Source organism: Lepisosteus oculatus, chromosome 11 (genome assembly GCF_040954835.1).
Source record: "Lepisosteus oculatus isolate fLepOcu1 chromosome 11, fLepOcu1.hap2, whole genome shotgun sequence".
Taxonomy (NCBI): domain Eukaryota; kingdom Metazoa; phylum Chordata; class Actinopteri; order Semionotiformes; family Lepisosteidae; genus Lepisosteus; species Lepisosteus oculatus.
Window position 1 is genome coordinate 17014791 of NC_090706.1, and position 25413 is coordinate 17040203.

Below are 25413 nucleotides of genomic sequence, written 5' to 3' on the forward strand. Positions count from 1 at the left end.
TCCTCCCATCGATCGATCAACGGATCGCTCTGTTGAGTGATCGGGTGGCTTGGTGGCAACCGATTCGGTCTGAGCCTGCTGCGTTCTTCCCACGCCAAGCAGGGATCTTGGCGAGGGTCTTCTTGCGCTCCCCGAGACTGCGGCTGTGCCTGACAGGGCCCCGAGTCAGCAGCCCCCTCCCGATGTCTAGCAAGGCGCCACTTTTTAGGACCACTATCTCCCCACGCCACCACCACCCTGCGGGCCGACTCAATAAAACCAGCGACGGGCGCCCGCCCTGCCCATGCTGCCTTAGTGGTAACGGGGCTCGTGTGAGCCTCCCACGCCCGGCAGCTGCACGGACTGTCCAGGTCATCGGGCGCAACACCTCCAGCCAGCGCCAGTGTCAGCTGGGCTGCTGACGGCAACCCCCCTCTCAAGGTGCTGAACACCCTATTTCCTCACCATGCAGACCACGCAGGTCACAAACACCTTGCGCACAAATCCACATCCTGCTGCTCAGAACGCGAGCTCATGCACGCGATTTCAGCTCAAGCCTCGCTTCTTTGTATTTTTGTTCAGGAAAAAAAAAAGACGCTAGAAAAAATTTAAAAGCCAAAGGTGTTTTTGAATTTTGAGCCGCCAACATAGCGTGGCCATCACAGAACGGGAAAATAACCTCATGGTTGATTTTTTTTCATCTTTTATTTTAGTAAGGAGAACAAATGTTTTAGAATTTTATCATTTCACAGAAAAAAAAACTGTAGAAATCATTTGCCTAATCCCCATGGAAATGGGAAATTTCAACAGCAATTTGCAGACAACGGGGGAAAAAAATTAACGTGCAGATTAAAACACTTTTTTTCGATTCCTAGATGTCTTCTTTCTGAAACTGCATGTGTTCAATATCCCCAATTTTTTGCCTTTTACTTAAGGCCATCCTTTCTTCTCCAGATCAGGCACATGTCGGAAAAACAAATCCAAAATAAACACGACAATACAAAAAACACTTACAGTTTACAGAACTCGCAAAACAAAGAAAAGAAATGAAACGGGCAAAAGGGGATGGCGCAGTTTGCACAGGCAGGGCCATGTGCTAACGCAGACAAGGGAGCGCGCTGTTCCCCGCTAAAGAAATAGGGACAAGACATATCCGTGACCAGGGATCTCGAATCCCCCGCTGGAAACCTGGTGTGGAGGCTTCGCGCTCGGATGGCATGAGATTATTGCGATTTGGGTCCCAAAAGCACTCCCAGCGATTGCAAAAACCAAATCGGTCTTTTTATCGCAAATACCGTAGAATGTACATTTTGCACAACTAGAATGAAGGGACGAAGCTGAAAATCTTTACCTGGAGAGGATTAATATTAAAGAAAAAATAAAACCCATTTAGAAACTGTATTTTCGGATTTGATTTTTTGGAAAACAAAACTGCAGTCTCAGAGAACGCCACTGTCTGTAAGGTTTAAAATAATTATATAGAACATTGCAGGATGGTTTAATTTTCATTATCAGCTCCTTTACAAATCTGCCTTTGTATCCAAATCCCAAGCGTCCTGGTCCTGTGTGGAATATTATTCCGAGAGGAATGGTGAATTTTACAGGGCAGGTTACTTACACTTTACTGTGCTGTGCTTCCCCGGCCACCAAGTCATTTACTCAAGGAAAGCCCGTTCGTACCACTAGCTGTGTAGACCTGTACCGGAATGGAATTAATCCTACATTCCGAAACATTCCTACAATAATACACGTTTGTTTGAACTGCACATCTTGCATCTTTTTCCATTTTCCGTGCACATACCGACATTCTCAAATATATACAACAGACACTGGATATTTTCCATCATTTTCTGCTCCCCGAAAAATCAGCATTTTTTTAAACAACTTCCTTACATAATGTGGCTAATATACATTACAGCATATGAGCAGGAACCTATTAAATACGCACATCAAAAAAAATAATGAAAAAGAAAATAAAATTACACATCTGTTTCCATTTACTTTTTGCAAAAAAGCAGAACTTATTATTTTAGTAGACCTTACAGAGGCCTTTCCACACCCTGCACTCAGGCTTATTAGACTGATTATACTTACAGCACAAAACTAAATGGTTTTATTTAATTTTTTCACATTTCAATTTTTTTTTTGTACTTTTGCTGGAAAGAAGAGCTCTGCCGTTCACACTCAACGTGTTCTGCTGCTCTGTAAAAAAAAACTCAGCAAGGACGAGACGCAGCGCGTGTAATTTTGCTGAAGATGTTCCACGCCAGTTACAGTATTCCATTTGTTTTCATCTTATCTGTGCAGACCACTCTCCCTCGTCTAAACTGTGACCTTTGTGTAGGGCCAATATTCAGAGGGAGCTCGGCTTCCTTGCTTTCGCTTTTAAAAAACCGTCCCTCCAAAACTCTGACTCGCACAGCCACCCGCTTACTGCTATTGTTTACGACACAACTGCCAAAAAAGAAGAAAACATTTCAACAGGCTGCCTGGTCTTGGGTTTACACTCAGGGCCACAAACTACACACTTAGCTGCAGCGTTTTGGTACACACACACACAAATCGCTCTTGTTACTCCTCGGAGCCTCACAGAGAAATGTGTCCTGCAACGCTTAGTTTACAGAACTGGAGTCCTGCACCGAGCCTCTTCACTCCCCCCTTAATAAAAAAAGGGTATCTCAACAATTAAAAATGCAATTGCAATAAAGAGTGATTTATACTATCTTTTTGGTGGTCGCTATTTTATAATTTCTCAGTTTAAGTGAGAGCATAACAAAATAGTGACTAAACAATAGGAGGCAGGAACAGACCCACAGAGAAGCCAAACAGTCCACATTTAGTTAAAACTCTAGGTCATTTTTTCCCCAAAGTTTTTTGTAGACAAATCTAGGGCTTTATAAAGCCTTTAAATGCTTAAAATAACTTCCTGTCTCCAAGCTCAAAATTCGTTGTATCAATAAATCTAGTAGTCTTATTAATTCAAGTCCTAGAGCTCCTGGAGAGCTTGGTAAGACACTTTTTAGGCCAGTGGCTAAATAAAAGTACACAGAACATGAACGGCTTTTGATTAAATCCTTGTCCTTAAGCCCAACAGATAAGCACAGGTACAATAATCTCAAAACGTGGAGATCGAGCATTTTCTAATAATCCGTTTTTAATTTTCCAAGAACGGGACAATTATTTGTGCATGTATACACTGTTCAGAAAATAATCTTCTCACTCAAATTTGAGCTTGTAAGCATCAGAAGGCTTAAAACATGGTGTTGAAATACCATTTATATAGAGTACAAAGCTCTACAGTAGCAGTAAAGTTTTCAGCAATTGAGATTTATCACAGCAATTAAATTAAAAGAAGAAAAAATAATAACGATCAGTTCAAGGACTGTGAAAGTGCCAGTTCCACACGTCGAGGAGAAGCTGTCCTTTGCTTTCGGTGTTACTGTAGTTATGCAACGGCCACTGTCCACAGGCTCATTGTTCTGCAGAGCTTGTTCTTGTCAAACAAAAACAGACTAGTAACCCTAACCTCCCAGCCCCAATTCTGATCCAGACCGCAGCAGAAATACAGCCCAACTGTCTGCAAAAAATGTGTTTCCTTTTCATCCATTAAAGCCCGTCCAGATTCAAAATCCACAGGCTGACGGTCAACACAAAGCATGGCTCCAATTTTTCCATATTCCAAAGTCAATTTAAAACCCAAATGTTCCAAAAACACTCCTTCTAAAAAATACTGAATTTCTGATATTATGGTAATAATTCTATTGCTTAAACCAAAATATACATTCTAAAATATGATTTACTTAGAACATTAAATTACAGAGCAGTGTCATTTTAATCAAGGCAGAGCTAAAGTGGAAATGTGCCATTTTTTACCATTACAAATCACTAGTCAATAATAATGTGCACAGTGCAAAACGGCTTTAGAATTAAAATGCTGTCACTAATTCTACTCTCAGCTGTATGGAAACAAATTTAAGGTTTTAAAAATAAACAAAACATGCACCATTTACTCATGTTTGTTTGGCTTTTTTGTTTTTACTGCTACTTTCAACTCAACTACAACAACCAAATCGCTCGTCAAAGTTAAAAGACAACAGTAGCTGGATTATCTTTTAGACCACAAAGTATGAAATCTTAAATTCTGCCAAGACAATTACAACCTGTCACTACTGAAGGTCTTAAGAGCACCACTCCATACATTTATCGAGACAAATGCTATTCCCAGGGAGTGCCTAGAGAGAGAACTCTACTGAGTTCAGGGATTATTTAAAAAATAATAATTTAAAAAATATTTCCATTTATTCAAAATAAAAACACACACACACAACAGACCGGGCTGCGAACACCTGCAGGAAACCTAACAGCTGCCAGGAGGTAGAGTAATTTAAAAACTAAAAATAAAAACGACATCTCCTATTTTCATTTGGGATCATCGTGAGCAATTTCAATAACCCATTCCATCAATAAATATGATGCTTTCAAAATAAAATAAAACAACGTTTCAAATGTTCATAGACTCCCAAGACTTTAGAATAGAAGGCTATTTCTTTGTGCTTGCTTGCCCCCATTTTATTTTTTTGGTATTTATAAACACCAAAATGCGCAGTAAAAGGCTGCTGCCGAGAGCCTATTAACGAGGGTGAAATATTCTTTTTCCCGCCTCATGGCGTTACTGCTCTGGGTTCGAGCGAACACTCAGGAACTCCATAACAAGTGGCTCAATTAAAGATAGCCTCCCACTCTGGACAATAACCTTTGATATTTCTAGACAATCTGATGGATTACATTTTCAGCAAAAAATGACCATCGTTTCATTATAATTTTATACATTAGATATGAACGTATAATATCGAATACATGTGGTCAAAAGTAGAAGTTTAATGGCTGAAGAATTTTCACTCCATTCATGGAAATATTTTTTTACACAAACCGGGGAATTTGACTCCTTTTCAACTCTTCTGTGCTTTCTGTGTTTTATTTAAAAATGCATCATAGCATCGCTGTATTTTTCTACATTTAATTCTGCTTACAAGAGAGTTAATGCTTTTTTCTCCTCCGTTCTCTTTCCAAGTTATCGAGTTTGAAACAGGTCGGATTACTTAAAAGACTTACCCTTCACAAAAGCCTTTTAAAACGGTTCTGCACCAAATCTAAATACGTCTAAATATCACGGTTACATTTTGTTAAGTCTATTTTTATTTATTCTAACATTTAAGACACGAATTTAATTACTCCGGTTATTTTATTTAACCCTAATTCGGATTTGGCACGGCTTTTCGCCTTAAAATGATACAGGCCAGAGACGAAAAAGGAACGTTTTTGGTGTCAGTCTAAAGTGCTTTACTGCGTTAAAAAAAACAGTTTTAAATATATACTGCTGGATACTTCGCTGCTGTATTAGTGAATACACAAAAAGAGCCGTGTTTTACCTTCGGAGTAATCTGGTTCTCTGCTCGGCTACAAACAGGCCCGTCTCACAGAACACTAACGCTCCCTGCACTGTCGGCAATCTGTTTGCTTGTAGGAAATAAACTTTATTGCTCCGTTCCAAAGTTTATTAAGAAATATAAAGTGTTAAATCTCACCATTTAGCACTGTTTTGCATTTTAGACTTACCTTCAGTTTAAAATCAAACAATACCAGAGGGCACTCTGTCTTTATTTTGAAAGAGGAAAAAAAAACAGCACCACTCAAATCTGCCAAGAATCTCGACTCTTCCCCGCACTTGTTAAATGAAGCAGGCTTCTTAAAGATACAAACTAAAATTTTCTCCAATACAATTTTTAAAAAAAAGCCCAAATATATTTCAATGGCGGTCTTTAACGTGTCAGAATTTTTTATCTTTCATTTTGTTGTATAAATAAAAACATCTATTTACGAGTCCTCCTTATTTCCCGAGTCTAAACGCGTCCAAATTAAAAAGCATGAGGGAAACAAAGCCAACTCTTGCTTAACTCTTTAAGAAACTTAAAGCACCAAGTGCAGGAATCATGCAACCAACTTTGTGACCAATATCAGGGGAAATACCCCCGTTTTAATTCTTCTAGACAGAAAAAAAATATATATTTTTTTAAACAAGTAAGCCACTGTCAGCACAGTAACTTTACGAGTAATTTTTTACGAATAATTTTAATATTCACTCGAGCATTTTTTATTCCGAATTCCTTTCCTAAGCTACTAAAATCTATAAAACTCCATATGTATCGATTTAGGTAGATTCTACTTCAGATTTAGCTGGTTTGTTTTTTATTTCAATTATATCTATTCCTAATGCCTAAATTATTATTTTTTATTTCCACAAACGTAGGAGTTAATGTGCATGCATGCAAGAAAAAAAGAGGGTTTCCCTTTTCAGGCAATGATTCAATTTATTGATTATGACACAAAGACCCAGGCGGCCCGAATGACCGCAAACCAAGGAGCCGTAGAAGTGTGATCAGGCTACCTCCTCCAGACTCCAAACAGCCCTTCCCAAACCTTAGACACAGCTTGAACAGTGAACGCTACCAAACGGACACGATAACAAATGACACTACTTTGAAACTTTTTTCAAACAAAAAAAAAACCTCACGCAGCTTTTTGTCTTATAAAGTGTTATAAAGTCATTTGTCTGCGTTTTCAGCGCAGGGTATGCTATTAATTAATTCAACTGCATCTGGCAAAACCCAGGACATTGTAACTAGTATTTCTGCTGAAATCAACACATTTATCCTGATCGTGTAAACCTATTAAAACGCATGAAAAACTCCAGCTTATATGAAGTAAAATACGTATTCAGCATTTCTAGCTTCCTTATCGTATCGTTGTGTTTTGTTTTATGGGTAATTTGACGATGCCCGGTGTGAAGGTCTGTAGAAAGATTATAACGACTCCTTAAACCTTAAAATATCTTCACTTGGAACAGATGACCCACAAGAATGCCTGCGATCCCAGTAGAAGTTAATATGAGTACAATGGTTTAACAACAAGCACCGCTTCGCTGCCTCTAAGGCGCAGTTTCCCCGCAACGTCAGCACGCTTACACCTGATGACAGGTATAGGTACTTAAGAGACTACGGCTTACCGTTTAACGCGCTATTAAAACCACACGCCAAATCGTTTTATGTTGCGACTGTACATGTTAGAGATCTACTGGGTGCAAACTGAAGATCATTTAGCAAAAGAAAAATGAGGTTTGGTGTTGCGTGAAAATTAACAAGCCCCCAAAACATTATCTTTGTCCCCCTTTGTACTTAAACACAAACTTTCTAATTGAGGAGCGTTTTTTTTTATAAAAACGGGAATAGAGACGTACTTCAGTCTTTAGTTTACCACATGCGATTTTGTTCTTCAAATAGTTTACTGCCAGACATCGTAATGCTTCCCGTGTTGTCAACGTACAAGGCAGTAAAAGGAAAATACTTCTATTCTGGTTTTAATGTGATTGCACGTCGTGTAAAATTTGCATTTCACTGGCATTTTTCTCTACACAAAAAATGCTACACCTTCTGAAATAACGGATGCTTTTTTAATACTCCTTAATTTTAACCGGTTTTGCAAACAACTAATATTTCAATTAACTTTTGTTTTGTACACCAAGAACCGCACTCAAGGAGGGAAACGTGTAACGAGGAAGTACTGTGAACTGGTTTATTCGGTTAGGGCTAACGTCACATCAAATCAGATTGCGAAGAATCATACCGCCTATCGTTACAATGATGAGCAAATTAAATGTATATGCATGTAAATTAAATCTGCCGCAGAGGTCCAGTTAACCCAGATTGCCGAATGATGGAAAACAGGCTATATTCTGTGCAAAGACGACGGTAGCTGTTGGAAATTAGCATGCAGTAGTCTAGGATTTATAATCCGGTAGCCGGCTCGTAACAGGTTCATGTCTGTGTGCATTATTGGGGATTGTGCGCGCAGGACTCTGAAAATAAAACGGTTTATTTGCAACGAAGGGCCGTGACGTCATAACTCACTGGGTCTTTCGACCACTGACCGGAATCTCTTTGATTTAGCGCAACACGAAGACAGTTTTTGATTACTAAATGACACCCGTTACTATCGAATTTATTATTACTTAATCCCCCCATTTTTAAATTTTACAAATAGCTATACTGCAGAGTAAATCTTCTTATTGAGGATCCTATGATTGAATTATTGAGGATCCTATGATTAACTTTTTTTTTGTTTGTTTTGTGGGTTTCAGAAGAAATAAGGATGCACAGGAAATGTGCTCTGCAAAAGAAGCGGGCTTTTATTTTGCTCGACGCGCCGTGACGTGTAAATCGGACATCGCGCACGACTTTCTGCCAGGCACATAAGCAAATGGAGTGCCACTCTCAAAGGCAAAACGCGCAGACGGAACGCAGTCCTTTCAAGAGAATGTGGGTTCTGCCTCGTTGACAAAACGATGATTAAACATTCTGTTATTAACTCACATGTCTAAGAATGTACAGTTTATCGACATCGGTCTCACTCCAGTCGGAGATCTGGCAAGCAGACTAGGTCGTTTTTAACAACAGGCATTAAGAACAGTGTATACTAAACACAAAGCCATTTAAGAGACGGATGGGTCGAGATGCTCCGTCAGTGCTTTGCTCAATGCAAAGGGAACAGGGCCACGACAGTGACAGTGCGGACCACGTCGCAGCTTCTACTGGCCTGAGACCAGCTAATCCGGGCATCCTGGTCTGTCTGCCTGATAGCTGCTTTACCACCTCCACTGACCACACTCCCACCCTGCAGAACTAAACACAGCACTTTATAGGAAATAAAGGGCGAACGTGAACATGTCCCACTACTGATATTTTTTTTTTTCAATGAAGCTGATTCAAATTTAGAGAAGGGTAAATAAATGATCACCATGCATTTCTAAATGCGTGATTTAAAAGATTTGACCAATAAGAGAATGTATGGCTCAGTACTGGACCAGGCAATGGGTTTAAAAAAGAGAACATACCACATGAACACAAAACTGCACAACACGCTCACGCAAATACCAACAGCTTTCTTATAGTTGCAGATTTTAAAAGATCATTTAGATTGTACCTTTTGCAATTCACTAGGCACAAAAAGAATGTAAAAATAGCAATCCTCCACAGAAATAAATTGTTTAATGTTTACCATGTGCTAATAAGTGTTCTAATATGGCCAGGAATTGTTTTCCAGCATTTCCGTTGCACATTTCTTTCATGCACTTTTAATCTTTCATTGAGCAATACCATACAATTCCAAAGTGAAAAGCACCATACAATGCAGAATGGTAAATGCAGGCAGTTCCTCTTGGGTGCTAAAGGCGCCTGCCCCACTGCAGCATTTTCACAGTGCCACCTGCACTTGCAAGACAGCCTGTGCCTCTTGTATGAACCCGGGCTGTGAGGTCATGGTTCAGCAGGCTAGAATGTGAGGATGGCAAAGGGGAAGACAGTGCTGCCATCCCGGCGTCTTCGTAAACGGGGACCGTCACTGCCGTTAGCAGGCAAGAAGGAATGTGCTCCCAGCGCTTGCGGACATGCGGACAGGCTCCCCGGGCTAGCTCTTTGGAATCCGCTCTGCAGCTCGGCGCTTTACGAGGGAGTCCTTGCTGTCATCTGTGTCAGGAGTACAAGAGCAACTAAAACCTGTGTGATCGGAATCACGAATGACCAGTGCGCTCCGTGAGAAGGGCACATTCCAGTCCGGCCTCTCCGGGAGTTCATTCTCAAGATTAAGCTGGAGATTCTGGCAAGTTCGCGACTGCATCTGCCCAGCTTTTTACAAGACCATATGAGCAAAAAGTCATAAAGCTCAAAACGGAGAAGGCTGAGCAGCCGAGATGGGGTGTGTTTTTTCTCTTTTCGGCGCGGAATTAACCGCAGCTTGTTCCTTTGCAGCCAACGCTGGCTGACACAGCTCCCCACTCAAACCTCTGAAGATAAAAATGTTGGCTATGGCTCTCTAAAAGAGCAGTGGTAGACCGTGCCAGCTACTGTAGATGACCATCACCACAGACTGAATCCACATCAGTGCCGAGGTACTCTGAATACCTATTGCAATGCTTCAGATAAGCATTCTGAATGCTGAAAATATAATCACATAATCCTCATCTCCACCCAATATAAAAGAGTGTGCTGGTAAAAACTGGCTATGGCTAGACCAGATATCCACGATGGAACCCCACCCCCTCCCCACCCTCCCAATTTCAGTTTGATTTGTTTTACAATCGATTATACAGAAATCAGCAATATCCCTTTTCTTTTCACCAGCTCAAGCTTGTGTTGCTGCCACCGTGCAGCCATGAGGACATATGGACTGGTAAGTGACAAGTGTGTGCCACTCTCTTTGTTCAGCTACACCCAGTGGAAATCAGGAATGCTGGAACTCTAGCTGCTTTTATCTTTTTTTTTTCCAACGTGCTTGTTTTGTAATTGGAGAGCGCCACACTGAAAGGTAATATCGTCCTGTTTTCAATTCCTTAGCGTACTGTGCTCTGCGAAGTCATGAAGGGTACTGTAATGAACATAAGTCTAAAATTCTTAAAGTACCCAGTAACGGGGGGGAGGTGGAGCTCAGCTCTGGCGATCTCTTCCTGCCTTACTGTCGGCTGGTGCTGTGGTATAGTCCTGTGGAACGAACTTCAGACTGTTCTCCCTGGATATGTGTGTGTTGATGGTGCTGGGTGGGGTGGGGGGGTGGAATGGTTGTTTCAGCTGTGGCTCAAACCGCTGATCTCTGGAGCACAACCATTCAGCTCAGGCACTGAGGTGGCAGGTTGGTGGTGGCAGGCTCTGAATTTTTAAACAAACTGGGCTCTGGTGTCAGGGTTGTTATTGTTCTCTGTATCACTATATGAAGAGAGGAAAAGCCCAAGTAGTAGCCTTGATGAGTAAATTTAAATTAAGGTTCAACTCCATTGCTGATTATACTTAACATATATTAGAACTATTTCAAGTCTTTTTTTAAATTTGAAACTACTTTGCTAAAAAAATAATACATTCTCCATGCATAATGTCTCATCTAATCGCATTTACAAAACCTGAGAGAAATCCTCCTAGGCACACAAAAGCCAAAATGGAGCTGCACTAGCACTGACTGAAAACAAAAAGACTGGCCCGTCAATATTTTACCTTACTCTTTCATTAATCAATGATTTGCAGTAACACAACTATTCTGATGTCTACTTTTTCATCACGAGAAACGTATGGATTTTTCTCTATTTTTTATCATTTGACTGCAATGCTGGATGTTCTGAACTTCTGCTGGGCGGCAGCTCAACACAGCTGGGCTACACTCCCTCCATAAAGCACGAGGAGAGAAAAGCCTAGCTCATTTGTATGTCACCAAAACTCTGTAATGAGCTATTCAATGCACAGCCGGCTTTGATTGTGCCGGCTGCTCTGACTGAGAAATGGAAATTTAGGCAAGAGGTCACGTCTGCAATTACATGTGCCCAAAACTTGGTACGGCGGGTACCAGTCTGGGCATGCACGCCTTAAAATTGTGAAGGTCCTGTAATTCTTTTGTGCTTCTAAAAGCATTGAGACTTTGGTGCAGAGGGTTGTCAATAATCCCTATCTAATCAGCCCATTTGGTCAAAGTAAGTGAATTCTCTGACTGGACTGTATCGTGCCAACACTGGGACACACCTGCCGTGTCCCATATTTCTTTATATTTACAACCTCCTCCCTTACAGTCAGAATAACAAGGCACAATCAAAGACTGGACACAATCAGTTCTTGATCAAGACTGGCAAACTTGGTACAAATAGTATGAGCTGGATAAAAAGGAGTACACAATTTAGAGGTGCTGTGTACTCCATTTTACTTCCTATCTTTTATGATCCCTAACTCCATTTTGCTGGGACTCAGAAAAGAGAGGACACCCATTTCCAACAATATAATTCTCCACCAGCCCCTCTTCTTTCTTTGGGAATACATAAGACATTGAATCCTGCAAGATCTCTGCTTTAAGTGGTAACCAGACGTCGATTAAACAGGAATTTACATTTTAAAACAGCTTTCCAAGAAGGAAGCTGGATCAGATACAGGTACACTTTACAAGTCAGCTATCCTTGGAGAAAGGTTTTTCTCTTCGTAACTAAAGCCGAAATATTTCTAAAGTACAGTCTTGCTTTGTTTGTAATAACCTCAGTTTACAAACGAACACATTACTACGTGTGAAAATCTGGAAGCAATTTGTGGAAGCAAATCAAAGTTTCATGTAAACAACTTCACTGCTCTTTCGGCTATTGAACTTGCAAGTGCAAAGATTTTAACTTCTGACTCACCTAGGAGTTACTGTTGCAAATCACATGATCTGTATGTCAAACTCCCCTTAAAAGATTATATTTGCCAACTTTCCAAATTGCCTCGGTTTTTCCAACGATTTGGATTGAGTCCACAAAAAGAATTAATTATCTGTAAATTATATTTTTGAGAGCTTTCTAGTTACAGCTGCACTTTTGTAATTGAAGATATCACACGGGGGCAATATGTTTTCTATTTGTTTAGAAATTAACCTTTGTTTAATAAAGATAAAAGTCTTCATTCCCCCATAAAACTGGCCAAATTTACATTTTAAATATTATTGTTATTAGTTAGAGATTCAAAAGTCAAGTATAAAACGCACCATGACAGAAAAGATTGTTCACTTTTTTTGTTTTGACAAATGTTACAAAAATAAAGTTGTTTTGATGATTGATTTTTACAACCCAATCCTGTTTCTAAAAACACTGAAAATACTGGTACAAAAATCATTTTCAGCATCTTACAATTTCCATATGACGTCTGTAATCAAGCGGAGACATTTTTCATGACTAATTAACCACTTTGGAATGTGAATGTTTTTTGCAAATGCACTCCATAAGCCTCAAATAAAGTATTGTGCAAGAAAGTTTCAAACCAAAGTAATCTAGCTGATTTTATCAAGCTGTGGGACTTTCTCTCCTTTCCAGCCTCACCTACTGTAGATGCAGACAGAGCACTAGGCACATAAACCTTTGTGCTGAAAGTGCTTAATTTGCAACTCTTTTTTTTTTACAAGAAGAAAACTTTTCTCATAAATGATTTGCCATTTTCAAAAAGTTGCTGTTCATTCTCATTTGCTTCTTTTTAATCTGTACAATTTGTAGCCTTTTAAAATGAGTACTGTTCTACAAAAAATCTCTGCTTCCAGCTCAAAGACTCCAGCTGTCCCACACAGCCTTGCTTTTCCCAGGAAATCCCACAGGCAGGTAGGAGAATCGAGGGAATGGGAATGGAGAATGGGGCTACTTATTAACAGGCCCCATTCAACAGAATGGTCACTTAGGAACTATTAGTGACACTTTAGCGGCAACACTTTATTTAAAGGAAACGCATATTAAATCTTTATAACCTTGACTCAATGGAACAGCCTCACGGGCTTGGTAGCAGTAGTGTAGATGAACAAATGATTTATTAAGAGAATGCAGAATTTTCTTTTAGCACAAAAACGCTTTGTGAATGTATCGATCAGTGTTACTAGCTTGTTTATCATTGATTTATGAAGTGCTGCTTGAAGCTTATTTTGGAGAATGAGTGTATTAAATGCAACTCCAAATGTTTAACCCCGATACTGACATCCACCAAATATTGCCACACCAACAACAGCAAGTGAATATGCTTCTTCTTGCCATAAAATGATCTTAAAATATTTTAGATATGTAAAGAATTTGATCCAAGTATAACACGGGGCATGAAAAACATTACCGGAGACTGAACAGGGGATGATGAAGTCTGATGGCCCCACACTCTACTAGGAAGAAGCTGGCTGTGCGTTGGGAAAGAATGCATTTCAATACACAAATACACATCTTCACGCTCCACCCTGTTCGTACCAGTGCCCTCAGTGTCCAACATGCTATGACAAGCAGCATTCGCAGCACACAACCCTCCTTATTAGAATCTAAAGAGCTTGAGTTGTGCTGCATTAGGCTAGTTGGACACCTAATATCTGAGGGGAACGCTGACATAAAAAGAAAGTGAAATATAAAGGGAACGGAGACTTCAGAGAAAAGGATCAAGGTGTCCGCAAATAACCCAACTGCCGTTCGCGGGCTCATAAAGCCAGCTTGCTTTCTGAGCAATTATACACGTTTTGCTGATGCGTGTGCGAGAGCAGCGCTCTCGCTAATGGAAATGTTAACAGCCCCTTTCTCGATCGCGCTTCCTGCAGCTGAGTCCTGCCTGTGGAAATGCCTCCATATCAATCCAAAGGCAATGAAAAGGGGAGGGGGAGGCAAAGGAGAGACGCTGCCAAAAGTGCGCGGATGCGAGCTTCTGTCCCCCATATGACGGGTCTGCGGTGAAAATCTCCGGTCCGAATGTTCAGCTCTAGAAGACGGCATTAAAAATGTAATTATCCCCTCTAACAGCAATTAAAGCCCCGATAATGAGTTGCGCTCCCTGAATTATTTAGCGCCGTTTGCGACACCATATTGTATGTTTTGTATGCTGCTCCCATCGTCCACTCCGACAGACGCTGCTTTTTTCCCCTTCACCTGAGGGGCGATTGTGTCACTGCTGCCTGCTTGTACAGCCACAGCACGGCAACACAGCTGGACTGGGGGGGGGAAACAGGCTGAAGATCCCCCTTCTTACTACGCCGCCATTTTTAGCAAGCAAGCTGCTCTTGTATGCAAACGGCCATTAAAAACCTAACATCTCTGCCAAGGTGAGGCCGCGTCGGCTGCTGCACGTCAGCCCGACAGTGCCTCGCGGCCCTCTTCCGTGCTCACGGCCCTGGGTCTCGCTCCGTGGCCCCCTGTGGCTCGCACCACACCCTGCCTTGCTTTCACTGCTGTGCTATATCGGCTCCCGTCCGCTTTTCGGCGCAATACGAACGCGCCCCATTTCGCAAGGTACGGACGTTACCGAAGAGGCTTCTCCGAGGGGCTGGGAAAGGAAGAGTTCTGCTTCCGGCTGTCAACGCTGGGCCCAGCCCATGAGGTAATTAATTATCGTGGCAAAGATCTGCAGCTGTGCCATGTGTTTGGCACTGCCAGGACCAGCATGCTGAAACATTCTTCCAACGATCGTGGCTTTCCTGGAAAAACTGGAACAGGTTTCAGTACGATTGACATGATAAAGGCTTCTGCATACTTCTAACCACAGAACAGGTTTATTTGGTCAGGAATGTGTCCAGCCGATCAGAGGTGTGAGCCTAACCCAGCAGCTGAAAGGACTCACTGCGCCACAGCGAGTAAAGTCATGGGAGCGATTGAAATTTGGTAACGAAAGCGGGTCCCTGCACTTCTCGGGTAGAGGGAGCCTTGATACGTTCGGACAGAAGTGCAGCTTCAGCCCGTATGAATGGGGCGATGCCGAGCACAAACACTAACACTAACACAAGGCCTAACATGAACACACACCCAAAAGGTTCAGACTTCTACCACTGGCACAAAATTGTCAATGGAAACTGAGAGAATTCCACAGTGTTTACAGATATTCATTTCACTAGGTCAGGGCTCTGTATCCATATTTATATATATATCCCTATGTTTAATACAAATGCAACCGCACACACGAACAGCAACTACAGCTGCGAGCCTTAATCTTAATCTTTCTTTAAAAAAAATCAATCTACCAGATAATCAAAGCAGAGATTTCCTTAGCGTACTTGCCAACAGTCAAGGCCTGGTTTCTGTGAACAAGGGATGCACTATTGACTGAGTTTTTTTCTTTCTCTTAAGTCTTCTCTGTGCCAGTCTGGAAGGCAAGATGCCAACCCCTTCCACAGCCGGGCACTCTGCCCTGCCCTTTATGCGAATGCTTTGCCATGCTCAACACACACACAACACAACACATTCCCTTTTTCCTCCTCTCTCTCTCTCTCTCTGTTTAAAAAAAAACACTGACAAAATCTCACAAAATGCCATACAGGCTGTGCTGCTTGACACACAGTTGCACGTATCGTTTGTTGCTTTTAAGCAGACGAGAGAGCGCGGCGATCTGCTGTCGAGCTCCAAGCGGGGGCGCACGCTGGATGAACTGAGAACCCTCTGCAATAAAAGCAGGGTCTCTTCTGGTGTAACCGGTGCTTTCTGGCTTTTAACACACGGAGCGAGCGCTTCATTCATTGTCTGGCCACCATTTCTCACTGACTGCTATGTTCTGCAGGAGAAGCAGGGCCAATCTGTCATCGTGTCGGTGGTGCCGCGGGTGCACGCCCACTCGTACATCGTCTCCAGTCTCGCTTTCGATTGGCTTTGCAGGGATGAGGTGGAGGAGTTGTGCTGCAAACAGCGCAGCTCGCTGTCTCTGTTCATGGCCAGCCCAGCCTGGATTCCTGCCAAGTACACAAACTACCCACATTAGCCTGGAATGGCTATTTAATTGGACAGTGGGGGGATTTGTATATGTAGATATTTCTTATGCGAAATTGTTTATCTTGCCATTTTCCATTCAAATAATACAGCTGCACCAGGCACAGTTCTGGGTCTTTCCAGTTTTATGTTATCTTGTTTGTTTTTTTTTAAAAAGACGTATTATGCAAACACTTCTATTTCATTCTGTATGTTATTAAAAATAATGGTCCTATCCTGTTAAACGGCAGGAGTTGCAATATTGATACCAGAAAAAGGCCCATCATTACGCAAAACACTTCAGTATTCCAAAGTACTTAGCAATCCTTAAAACAATCTCATTGTTTTCTAGAAATATTTAAATTACTGCAGCCCTACTGTAACTTTTTCACACTAGAATGAACTGAGGTTTACAGTTCAATACAATAATACTAATCATCATCAGCATTTTCCCTAAATCCCAGTTACATAAAGAGGATTAAACAATAAGAATCTTATAATACATTATATGTTTTACAGCGCTTAAAATAATAAGCTCACCATGTGAAACCAACACAGAGGATGTTGATCCCTGAACTAGTTTTCCCAAATTGAAGCTTTCACCTTGCTGTTACCCTGACTATACTGGGTGCTACACCTCAGTAAAGGGGACGGAGGGCAGCTCAGGGAGAAGGTGAAGGGCGAGGATCAGGGAAGACATGGCTCACGTGTCGGCTGGGACTGCACTGCCCTCCGAATAGGAAGACAGACAAACAAAACGTGTGTGTTTTGGGCGAGCGGGGAGTGGATGGAAGGGAGGGGGGGGTGGAGAATTGGGGAGGGAATACACTGACTACAGAGAAAAAAAAAGTTACAAAGTGGATCCCCCAGCGCAGCCCAACGCGGGAGGCAAAGTCTCCGCCGCACAAGAAAAGAGCCCCGCTCGCGCCTTTGTCTCCGAGACCCAGAGAGGCCATTGTGCTGCAGACCCTAACCCCCTGCCACTCAGGCTTAAAAAGTTACAGGACTTCAGAGGGCCAGGAACTGAGAAACAGAATCCATTGTTTACACACCTCCCCTGGCTTGTTGCACGAATAAAAAAAAAATAGATTAACGGGAAATTGCAGCACAAAGGGGCCTGGGGTATTAACACACACCAATTAAAAGCCTCCAAGACCCAACACAGAGAAGACAATAATAATAATATAACAGAGGAAAAGGGAGAAAAAAAACCCCGCACACACAATGAAAATCCGACATGTCTTTGTCGAGGCCCTTCTGTCCTTCCTGAAAGGACTACATGAGCAGTTAGCGCCGGCGAACAAAAGGATCGATCTGTGCACCAGTCGGAGCAGGCCAGCGTCACCGAGACCCAGCGGCAGAGCCGCGCCGCGTCCGGCGGAAAGAGGCTTTTAACAAAAATTAGAAAAGAGATTCAACTTTCATTAGCATTTGGCTGCCTCGTGTGACTAAATAAGTATTGAGGAAAAAGTTGGAAAAAGCAACTCCTTTTAAATCCTGATTTTCCACAGGGGAATGAGAAGCACCATCATGACACCACAAAGAATCGTACTGAATATCGATCTACTGTAGAACCAATAAGCTCTTAACCATAGTTAACACCCATCCCCAATGCGACCCTGCACTAACTGTATAAACCTTTAATGGTTTTGCTTTTTGACAGACTAGGTATCAAAGCAGGAAACTGGCAACACTGGTGCGCTCCTGAGGAATCAAGCAAGTGATCTGTACAGTTCTGAGAACTCTGGAGCTTGAGAGAGCTGAAGCACATTTTGATTTTAGGCCCAAACGATTAACAAATTACCTGTTACACTGCGTACAATGGAATTGTTCCGTATCTTTAGAAATGAATGATTTATTGGTGACCTACAAAACCTACTGGACTGGGGCTCTCCAGGCCCGAGGCTGGAGGTCCCTGTGTTAAATGGACTTCAATTGTTTTTAAAACCTTTCTTGCACCCGCATCAAGACATCATTGGTAGGCATAATAAAGAAAAGCCAGTGGCGTATTGTCGTAGTCTGATCATTAATTGTGACTGAACACGACAGCTCACTGCCTCAGAGCCTCGAGATCAATCACATGCACAAATGTTGGGGTTAACAATCTGGATGGGTGTTGATTTAGAGCAAGTCCATCAGATAAAAACTAAAAGACTAACAAGTGCTTATGATTGCTTTGTTGGTGTTATTTTTCCAGTAGCCCGAACTTGCTCGACAAACAGTCTTTTAGCAAGGACAAAAAAAATATACAGACGGCATATGTTGAAGTACTTTGAAAGGCGATATTTCTTTTCAGTTGCATCAAAGTTAATTCAATATTCAACATACAAATTGCAAGAAAGATGTTGAGAAATATTTAGATTTCAAGACAAGCAAATTGTATATCATACACACACATTTACTGTATTTTCCTTAGTTTATCAAAAAGCATCATTAATTGGTACTTTTGTATTTGTATATTTTCCAAGAAAACAGCCCTGTGTAGCCCTGAGAATAAGCACTACATTCTATACATGTACACTATAAAAAATTATATATTTGAATTTCTTTCACCAGCTTCATTATAATTTGTTTGTTTTATAATATTATCAGGTAACATAAAAACAATATATAACACACTGGACTGCTGACATCATTTTTGAATATTGTGTTATCTGGTTTATGTTACACATATGAGGGATGTGTTTTTGATGTACACAGCAGCACAAATGAAGTTCCCTGTGGAAAAATGAAGTTCTTGAGAGTCTAAATCTAAATAAACAGGTATACTGCACATATAAAGAATTCTGACTAAACTACACAATACAAATCTGTCTCCCCCGTGGTTTCCGACCATAGCACACCCATGGCTTTCGTCCCGGAGCGGTTCTGAGCCAGTGCCCCGGTCCGATGCCTGGCCAGCCCGATGGGCGGGATCAGGGCGGGTAAGCCGAGTCCCTGGGCGGATGGGGAGAGAGGATCACACAGGGTTAACCCCAGGCGCTGGGAACAGAAGGAAAAGGCTCCTTAAGAACGGCTCTCGGCTTCCTCAGTGGCCATCCTGTCCCAGAGCGGAAGGCCGCTGACTCAGACAATCGGGGTGAAAGGTCCGCAGGCAGCGGCGCGGGGCATCCCGCATGCTCTGGGGGTGGTGGTGAGGGTGGGGGGGCTGCCGACCCTGCGTCCTCTCTGCCCAGGAGCCCCTCACAATCACAACGGAGCAAGACCTGCTCCCCGCTTCCTACAAACAGCCTTCAGGGCCAGGCGTCCCGAAACAGCAAAGGGCCGGGCGTCAGGTGCCCCTGTGGTCACATGTACTAGAATCGCCTTTCTCCGCTGAACGAGTCTCGGGAACGAAAACAAAATGAAAATGGGCGGAATATATTGTTCCTCTGTTTAAAGAAAAAAAAAGGCTTTGAAAATAATCCTGGGATTTATTCAGCCTCACGATTGTTGTTGTCCGCATTGGCTGTTTTTAGTTTTCTTATGTGCCCTGTTTGGAGTGACTGCAATTGTGATTAGGACTGAATATTTTGACCGGTATGTATAAAACCGTTTTGCTGCTTTAATTAGGCTCCTACCTGTTTTTTTTTAAACCTTAAGTACAAAATCTTAATGTTGCAAAACAAAAGTAAAAAATATAAAGGTCCCATTAATTCTTGGGATAGCGTCCCGAAAGACTTGTCACCTCCTAACTGTTTCTGTGTTGTCTTTCCATACAGCTCTTCATCTCTGCACTCAACAGGGAGCGACAGACCATCGCGAAGAAACACACAGCCCCTTTCAGTTTGGCTCTGAAACTTTCACAAGTGAGGGATAGTTTGTTTTGAAAAAGCTAACTAGTACATGTTACTTGTTTAATGTGGCAACAAATTGAGCACCATTTGCCACAATGCAACCCTTAATTACTGCAACACTGTTTACAGAAGCCGATAATTTTAGGCCTTCATAATGAGGGGGAATTTCTCTTCTTCCGTTCTTACTTTGGAGAGCAGAGAGCACAGCGCTTCCAAGCAGGCAGATACAGAACCATTCCCAATAAAGGTATTTCCCTTCATAAGACAATAGGCTAGCTTGGGGAATTACATCATTTTCTCTCTACTAATCTCAGAATGATTGCAGCAAATTAATTGCGATCTTAAAAGGCCACGGTGATTTATCGCTAGCTTTTTATTTCCAACAGATGTTGAAAAAGATCAATCTTGTGGCTGATTTTCAGTCACTGCTGTCAATCATGTTCTGAGCCAAGCTGCAGGCCAGCATCTTCATAAAAGCTGCTCATAGATAAGCCATATACACAAACTCATTTCAGACTGAAGCAGGACAAATAAACTGTCTTGCCAAATGACAATAATCATGATGGTTCACACCCCAGACAGTAAAACAGATTAAAGAATCCCACTTTGAGTTCTAAGGAAATTCTAAGAAAAACTTCACCAGGTTACCAAATAAATTGTCCAAAACTCTCCTGAAGACATTAACACCCTTTCCTATCGCTTAAATAAAAACTCCCCGCAGCCCTCTTCCTCTGTTCCTATAAAAACTTCCTCTTTTGTTAATTAATAAAGATAATCTAACACACTATAAAAAAACAACAGAGAGGAAAAATAACAGCTTGTAAGTGACTTTGGGAGGTTTGGCCACTAAGGGAAAAAAACACTACAAAAGATTGTGCTTATTAAGATTGTGTTACAACAATGTAAAACAAGAACACCCGTAGCAGGTACTGTATCCTGTATCCTGACTTTATAGGATCATGGCTAGGCTATAGCTCTGTCAGAGCACTTTTTTAAAGCTTGCCAGGACAACTAAAAACAAAACTCTACCCCGAGAACAGAGCTCAGCCTGCCCAGGCCATTTCCATCCTGTCTTTAGGAATGCTCAGCCCCAGAAACTGAGATGATGCAAAGCACCTGATTAGAATAGCCTTTAACCCTAACCCCAAACTAAGACGCTAATATACCTACAACCTTACCTAACCCTAATACTAACAAACTCTTGTAAGTACTGTATATGCAAAACGATTGACATTATTCTCTCCTTCCCTGTTTTACAGGTTGTTATCATGCTAGAAAAATACGTCATGTGCGCACACATGCATCAAAATGTTTTCAGATATTAAAGGCTTTAATCTAGATCCCTATCTGCCGAACTCTGCACAAAGTTTAGCAGATGCCCGAGTCAAATGGCACATGCTTAGGGGACGATCCTCAATTAGATTTCCCTTCTGGAGCTGCGAAGCGTCCAGGTCACACAGGCAGCAATCTGCTCCCAGCGTCCCCAGCCGAGCTCGGCTCCGTCAGGGACTGCACAAACCAAGCACACACTCCTGTCCCGAGCCCTGATGCAAATGTGGAGTTCCCAGCAGTCCCCACTTCCAAAGAGCTCAGGTGGGGAGCTGCAGGTGTTTCACAAACTCCCAGAACTCTTCCCTTCATCATGTCAGCCTAAAGCAAAGGGTACCCATACACTCTGCTCCATCTGAGGAATAAAGTCATTTCTGCTCCGAATCAAATGTAAATCACTCGACGTTGCCTTTTCTCTTTTACAGCCGTCTGATATATTTCAAAGTCTGTGCTTTAATATGAAAACAGACACTTGATGATCAGAAGGGATTTGCGAGACCTTCTGCTCACAGTGTAGCAGAAACCATTTTCTTTATTCCACCAGATCTGGATGTTGTGAGAGAGAGTGAATTTTTAATACACACATGTCCAGGTCGATTTCTCAACACAGCAACAAAAACAAATCCTATTGCAAAAGCGAATACAAAATCAATAAAATGCAGCAGTTTTTTTAGCATATCAAAATAAATCCTTAACTAGTAGAAAGATAGCAATTGGCAGAAGGTATTTCAGTGGACAAATGAATAGTGTTGCTCAAGAATAAAAAAAAATCCTTTCAGCAGAAGCATGGGTTATACTAAAAAGTTAAAAACCGAACATTACGAAAAAAGATTAATCTATTTATTCAGGGTGATATTAAGTTGTGTAAATCCACAGGGAAAAGGTTTCACTGATTTAACCTGGCAAGATATAAAATTATTTGTCAATAGGCTGTGGTAATAATCTGTTCACATTTATGACATACCCATTGGAGTTTATGTTTAACCACAATTTTAATGGAATACTGATTACACTGGAACAACAGAACAACCATACCTGAATGAAAAGTGTACTGTAGCTCTAAAGTAAACACTATATATATATACTATACTACAGTTATACAAGACTTTCAACTAAGCTTATTTCAATATTACCAAAAAAATAAGAACTGATTAAGACTTATCGATACATGCTGTATACCCACAGACCTACCATATTCAAAATTTGCAGGCTTCAGATAAAAGGACACAAAACACCAAGCACAAACTGGAGAAGACTCAAACACCTCAGTGCATGGAACATGGGGGGAGTTGACATGCCGGCCAATCCACACAGGGAACCACAAATCCCTTTGACTGGAGCCCACAGGGACAGTGTGTCGATGGCCTAACTGAAAAAGACGAATCAACTCCTCTCTCTACCACTTCTCCTTCGCAAACCTGTCCAGCCCCCTTAGTGAATATGCAATTAGACACAGGCAGGAGCAATGCACACATGGTGATGAGCAAAAACACACCAAATAGCTCATCTCTGTCCCACTTAATGAAGTGGGATGGGGATTCACGTGGTGAACTATTCGAGGCCTGAAGGGCATCCATATATCCATATTTTCATCCCAGCCGAGCCCATCCCTTAACACCTGCGAGTTTAATTCTTCCCAGATCATAACTCTTAAAAAGTGTTGTCAGCACAGGTCTTCTGCTTCAGATTTAAAGAGGCTCTGCGGCCCTGTGACTGCAGGACAGTGAGGAGGTACAGCTATGACGCTGTCCAGCAGACACGCTCAGCTCTGAACCTGCTCTGCCCGCACCAGGGTGGCACTGCATATCCCACAGAACACTCACCCCATCCTGCGACTCACACCCTGTCTAGATGTGTAATTTTATACATAGAGGCTTTGTAGGACAGGGGGAACACTCAGACCCCACCACTGCATTGGAGTACAAAACACTATGGTCCTGGGTACAGCTCACCAGATATGTGAAAACACACCAAAGCACAAAAAGACCCCTCCACACACACACACCCACACCCTACTCTGGCTGTCAGGTGTCCCATACTTGAATCATAACTAATCCGGGTGGCTGCAGCGTTATTACCACTGAGTTAACCGGAACTGGCCACTCACACCAAAGGGAAATGAGGGAGCACATCCACTTGCAAAGCTCTGGAATCAGGGGAAGTTAAGCTTCGCTTCGGACGGCAGGATTGTAAAAGGAGCTTTGCCTGGTAACAATCATTCGCAGCGGAAAATAAATATGTGGGAAAGAGGAAAGTCTCCTTTTCTTTTCTTTAAGTGCTTACATATTTTACGATTGAGTCGTTCTAGCCGATTTCTTTATTAGAACCCACTCGGACTAATTCTCTTCAAACTCGGGAACCACAAAAATGCTACAATCAGCATAATTACGGAGAGCTCCAAAGAAGCCCCGTTTCCCAAGGCTGAACGGCTCGGAGTCTTATCCCCTGTCGCCGGCAGCAGCTGGGGTCCCCGACTCCGTCGGCGCGCTCTTTCTCTCTCTCGACCACAGCCCTCCGACTCTGGAAGAGTGAAGACTCCTCCCCGGACACTCAGAGGCTTCGGGAAGCCCAAACACGTGTGCGCCACTGTCTTCAGTCCCCAGAGTCCGAAAAACCTAGGAACTCCACAGGGGGCATTTCTGGGAAGGTGGGGAGAAAGTGTTTCAGGTCTTATTTCAAATGGGAGTCTAAGAGTTCACGCCTGCAATCTTCAAACAACTTCAGCATTATCTTGTTCTTTAAAAAACAGTAATAAGGATGAATGTGTTGATATAGTTACAGGGGTGCTATCTGTATGGAGCTTGTATGTTCTCCCTGTGTTCGTAGGGATTTACCCCCATTGGAAAGGAAATTACTTTCTAAACCTCTGGGAGGTTAACTGGCTGCTGGGAAAAACTGGCCCTGACGTGAGTTTGTGTATCTGCCCTGTGACGGGCTGGCGTCTCATCCAGGGAATATTCTGCCTTGTGCCCACTGTTTGCCGGGAAAGGCCCCGCCTCCCCCTGACCCTAAACTGGAAGAAGTATATACAGTAAATTCCTTTATGTATTTAAAAGCACAAGAAGAAGTTGACTGCATGGCTTATTTTTTAACAAGTAACATTATACGGGCAGGAACAAATTAAAAATACAAATTGAAAGGTAACTGGATTTCATCTCTTAAACCCCTTTACATAATTTAATAGTAATAAAAGTATGTTCATAATCATAAACTGCCAGAATCCAGTACACACAATTCTTGTATATTTTGATTGTGCATTTTTCTGATATCAAATACTACTTCATTCCATTTAAAAAATAAAAAAAACACTGCCTGTATTTGAAGTCCATTTATTTAACCACATCTACTCCACTTTCCAACCATCGTGATTTTCTGAGTGTGCTGCATCTCAGGACGACCTGCTCTCCAGCACAGTAAGTCTGTTTCTTTAAGAGACAAAAAGCCACCACATAAGAAAGCAGTTTAGGACAATAAAGCCTAAAGCTACAGCCTGGCCAAATTAAGGCATTAGTTTACTGCAAGTGCACAGCACTTAAACAATCTAATCATTAGCCCTCTCATGCGTTTGGCCTGACTGAAGCAGCTTGACTCCATGTGAAGCAGCATGACTTAAGTTTAAAAGCCACCTGTAGAATACTGTATCTGACTCACCCTACAAGCAAGCGGCGTGTCCAGAGCTAACTGCAAAATGGCATGGCGATTTTGATGCAGGGCGTAAGCAGGAGGCAGAGCCGAGTGTCCCAGTAATAACTGGCAAAGGCTTTATCATGCTGCCTTCCGGAGTTTGTGTTTGTGCGGAGTTTGTGTAAGACCATGTCGGCCTGTACTTGGGGGAGATGGGGGGGTGGACGAACATTTGTCAATGCCTGCATTTGGATGTTGTTTGTACACCAAGAAATGAAAACAAAACCAGATTCTCTATTAAAAACAAAACAAAAATGACACAAAAACATAAAAATGCAGTAGTCTGGTGCTGAAAGGGCAGAGTGTGTGAGGGATTCACAGTCTCATGATATGTTCCACATGTCTGTCACTGCGCTC

The 25413-nt window shown here is 42.1% G+C and overlaps 1 protein-coding gene across 13 annotated transcripts in view; it reads right to left on the reverse strand.

Moving 5' to 3' along the window:
- The window catches only part of nfixb (nuclear factor I/Xb), a 202478-nt gene that overhangs the window by 116680 nt on the left and 60385 nt on the right, over positions 1 to 25413 (reverse strand). The gene's annotated exons all lie outside the window — the stretch shown is intronic.